General features: G+C 33.2%; 2 pseudogenes; both read left to right on the top strand.

Annotated features, from left to right (window-relative positions):
• Positions 1–1660: 1660 nt before the first annotated feature.
• Positions 1661–2695, top strand: LOC111784519 (annotated as a pseudogene).
• Positions 2696–3012: 317 nt separating this feature from the next.
• On the top strand, positions 3013–4047 carry LOC111784517 (annotated as a pseudogene).
• Positions 4048–5101: the final 1054 nt, after the last annotated feature.

Raw genomic sequence — 5101 nt, 5'->3', positions numbered from 1 at the left:
CAACTATTTGCACTACTTTTTCATTGACATCCTTAATTGGAACTAGATCTAAAGGGAACTTTTCGCAACTCATTTGGAACACCTTTGATAGATAGCTTCAACAAACTTACTTTGCTCATGAATATTTTTGAGTTCGATATTTATAGTTGTGGCGGAACGCTACTCAAATTGATATAGCCGAATCTTACAACAAAGACTAATTGAGCATTCCTCTATTAGGAGATAGCTTGGAATCATATTCTTTAATCGGGATGATGGTTACATTGTTTTAGTCAAACAACCGAGACTAGTGTATTACCAATAGTACAAACATTTTGTACGTGTATTTTTCTTACATATTAATAGTTATATACAAATATTAATTAAATTTATGAATAGAAATTTGGATTGAACTCAGTTAATAGGTAATCTTAAATTGTATCTAAAAAATATAAGATTCCATTTTTTTTTTACATTGGCGGGAACAAAACAAAGAGTCAAGCAAATGTCATTTGTGTCATGTTTTGATTTTAATTTTCTTTAAATTTTCAATGATAAAAGAAAAAGAGATTATTCTCTCTCGAATATGGAACACTATTGATTATTCTCTCTGGAGTAAATTTTAAGTGAAACATATTTTATGGCTAAGTAATTTCAAGCTACAAGCTTCACATGAAGAGGACATGTCTAGATGAAATGTTAGATTCTAAATATCTAACATATCTATTGTATTAACAAGTGTTTAATACATATCTAACACATGTAGAAGAGCAATATGAGAAAAAGTTATTCTGATGCTTTCTTCACACCCATTCAAAATAGTTTGAAATCTTGCACATCAAATATTACGATTGACTAACTACAACTTTAATTTTGTCATTTAATGGGTCGTTTAGACCAAAAGTACAAAGATGAGAATGAACAAAGAAATGAGAAAGGGAAATAAAAGTCTTTAAGCTTTATTCTCATGCTTTCTTTATATCAGTTAAAGAGTATTTGATACACTTACGGAATTCTATGGATTTTTTTTTCTCCTTTTTCCTTCTTTCTCATTTTTCACGTTTAACTTTTTTTTTTATTATTATTTATAAAAGAAAAGTTAAATATGAGAATGAAGAAATTATGAAGGAGAAATAAATGAAGAAAAAATAACTTGTGTTTAAGAAATGGCATGAAATCTTGTCTGTGGTGTCATAATTGTATCTCATGTCCATATATCATGTTCTTGGATCTCTTAACAAAAATATATTGACTGTAAAAACTTTTTTGATTTTTTTTTTTTATAAAAGTAAAGGGTATTAATGGGAAAACATTCCTAGATTGTGAAAGAGTATTAACAGGTAGAGCCTATCAACTTGAAATGGAAATTTCATCGACAGAGGCTTAGATTTTTGCCTAGAGTGTGAAATTGGTTGGCAATCGAGAACTGATATCTGGGTCTTCGACATCGACGAGACCTTGCTTTGCAATCTTCCTTACTACGAGACCGTGGTTATGACAGTACTGTAGAAATATTCCACGAGTTCTGATTAGTGAAGGAAGAATTTTCTTTAAGAATAGGCCATCACGGTTGAAGCACTCCGCATATGTGGAAAAGAATTCAAGGGACGAAGGCAAGCCGGTTCGGAATTAGATAAAAACTTCGGCTAAGGCCAACCAAGTAAGTGACTGTACTATCGACATGGTTATATTTGATGTTGACATGTGCCCTATGGTTCTGTACTTGTCATATATATTGATATGTGTGAATTGTTTATGAATCGATATGATTATGATATGATGTGTATATGTTATGATATGTTAATTGTATGATAACACTTACGGTACGATGTATTATATGATAAGTTTGAGATAGGATACGAGAAGGATGCAATAAACGTTATGCAATGATAGGAGTAAGATTTGTTTATAAAACGTTAGGTTAGGACAAAACCATTGCATTTATTAGCGATTCATTAGGAAGGATGTATTTTCAATCTTTGATGTGTAAGACTACATGGGGAAGAGAGTCCTTACATTGAAGACATAGGAAAGGAATGTCGTATTGTCAAAGCTAAGAGCGCTATTCATCATGATGGATGGGCATTTTGTTTCTCGAGTACCAATACTACTATTTTATACTACTGGTCATCAAGCCTCAGCGAGTTATTGACATTGTACATGTCACCCAACCACTGATGTAGTCATGCATCTTGACCGTCCGCCAGCATTTCTGAGAAAATTTCTTCATCTATTTGATGTGTTGGTTCTTAATACAGAACATCACTCGAACAAGAGCAAAATACAGAGAAAATAGGTGGGTAATGTATAAAAATAAAATTCGTAGTGAACTCGGTAACTTAAAAGAAATTGATACAGCTAAAGTATTGAACAATGGTTGGATTCGCAAGTCTCCTCTCATCCTCGACTCTGTTTTTTTTCAGGACCATGTCTTCTCACTGTTTCCGCAATAGGGAATGGAATAATGGAGGTAGTTGTGTCGTTACCACATTGTTATCAAGAGGAAGCAAAGTAGAGCATAATAGATCAAGTGATCCAGTTGTTGAAATTGTTGTAAGAGGCACACGAGTAAGAAAGTTGGGAATAACTGCTCTTTCCCAAGCTCACATATCCCCCCTACGGTATCAAGGGAACTTCGGATGGTAGTGAGTTCTTGCATTGGTGCCTCACTGGCATTCTAGACACGTGGAACATGATTCTTCTTGCTCAAATATAGCTTTGTCTATCCTTAAAAGTTCACTTTTTGACATTCAGCTTTGCTCCCTTGAGTAATACACGAAGGCATCTTAATTTGTAGCCTCTAGGGAAGATGATCAATTTGAGGTGGGTTTTAGTGAGAAAGGTGGGAAGAAGAGATGCAATTGTATGATCATGATTTTATATCAACTAATNAGAATTTTCTTTAAGAATAGGCCATCACGGTTGAAGCACTCCGCATATGTGGAAAAGAATTCAAGGGACGAAGGCAAGCCGGTTCGGAATTAGATAAAAACTTCGGCTAAGGCCAACCAAGTAAGTGACTGTACTATCGACATGGTTATATTTGATGTTGACATGTGCCCTATGGTTCTGTACTTGTCATATATATTGATATGTGTGAATTGTTTATGAATCGATATGATTATGATATGATGTGTATATGTTATGATATGTTAATTGTATGATAACACTTACGGTACGATGTATTATATGATAAGTTTGAGATAGGATACGAGAAGGATGCAATAAACGTTATGCAATGATAGGAGTAAGATTTGTTTATAAAACGTTAGGTTAGGACAAAACCATTGCATTTATTAGCGATTCATTAGGAAGGATGTATTTTCAATCTTTGATGTGTAAGACTACATGGGGAAGAGAGTCCTTACATTGAAGACATAGGAAAGGAATGTCGTATTGTCAAAGCTAAGAGCGCTATTCATCATGATGGATGGGCATTTTGTTTCTCGAGTACCAATACTACTATTTTATACTACTGGTCATCAAGCCTCAGCGAGTTATTGACATTGTACATGTCACCCAACCACTGATGTAGTCATGCATCTTGACCGTCCGCCAGCATTTCTGAGAAAATTTCTTCATCTATTTGATGTGTTGGTTCTTAATACAGAACATCACTCGAACAAGAGCAAAATACAGAGAAAATAGGTGGGTAATGTATAAAAATAAAATTCGTAGTGAACTCGGTAACTTAAAAGAAATTGATACAGCTAAAGTATTGAACAATGGTTGGATTCGCAAGTCTCCTCTCATCCTCGACTCTGTTTTTTTTCAGGACCATGTCTTCTCACTGTTTCCGCAATAGGGAATGGAATAATGGAGGTAGTTGTGTCGTTACCACATTGTTATCAAGAGGAAGCAAAGTAGAGCATAATAGATCAAGTGATCCAGTTGTTGAAATTGTTGTAAGAGGCACACGAGTAAGAAAGTTGGGAATAACTGCTCTTTCCCAAGCTCACATATCCCCCCTACGGTATCAAGGGAACTTCGGATGGTAGTGAGTTCTTGCATTGGTGCCTCACTGGCATTCTAGACACGTGGAACATGATTCTTCTTGCTCAAATATAGCTTTGTCTATCCTTAAAAGTTCACTTTTTGACATTCAGCTTTGCTCCCTTGAGTAATACACGAAGGCATCTTAATTTGTAGCCTCTAGGGAAGATGATCAATTTGAGGTGGGTTTTAGTGAGAAAGGTGGGAAGAAGAGATGCAATTGTATGATCATGATTTTATATCAACTAATGGTTTTATTTACTTATAAATGAAATTTTTGGTGCATTCTTCGAAAATTCAACAATAATCATCGAATTATTTGGTTACTCTTTTAAGGAAATTCAACATTCGACCTCTTGAATATTCGAAGCTACTTGCAAAATACTGTCGATTATGATTTTTAATACTCACTCGACTCAAAATTCAGGTTCGTTCATGTTTGAAAATGTGTCAAACTAAAAGACAAGATTTATTATATTGTTGGAATTAAATGACTAAAATAAAATTTGAAATAAAAAAATGTTTATGGTATAATATAGAAAGATAATTTAAATTTTGTGAATTAAATATTTGTTTTATATGATATAAAATAAAAATGAATACACTATTATTAGAAAAGAGAAGAAACTTTTGTAATATGTTTACAATTTTTTTGTTTCATATTTATGATCATACAAATTATCTTACCTGGTTAAGAATTTTCTTTTCTGTTTTTTTTTTTTTAAAATTATTTTCTTAGTTTAATTTTACACAACAAGTTANTTTATAATCATTTTCTTAGTTTAATTTTACACAACAAGTTAGTTGATACAGAGATAATGAGTAATAAAAAGAGAGAAAGAAATACGAATGTAAGGATAATTATTTCATTATGACTATGCCATTTTTATAGATAGAAGCGAGTAATACCCCCACAAACACAGGTAGAGAGAGGGCTTATTGTAAGTAAAGATAGCCGTCCAAGTAGTTATACTCCTACTTGGGGACAGGGAATTCGATGACTTCTTCAAAAGATAAGAGCTTATAGAATTCCCTCGGCATGAAAGGAAACCATACCACCTTTGCAATATATGACCAACGAAAACCATCGTCATTTATAGCTTCTATCACAATAATAAAATATTTGAGA

The sequence above is a fragment of the Cucurbita pepo genome, unplaced genomic scaffold (genome assembly GCF_002806865.2).
Source record: "Cucurbita pepo subsp. pepo cultivar mu-cu-16 unplaced genomic scaffold, ASM280686v2 Cp4.1_scaffold000223, whole genome shotgun sequence".
Classification (NCBI taxonomy): Eukaryota; Viridiplantae; Streptophyta; class Magnoliopsida; order Cucurbitales; family Cucurbitaceae; genus Cucurbita; species Cucurbita pepo.
Note: the sequence above shows the minus strand (reverse complement) of the source record. Positions and strands in the feature narration are given on the sequence as shown.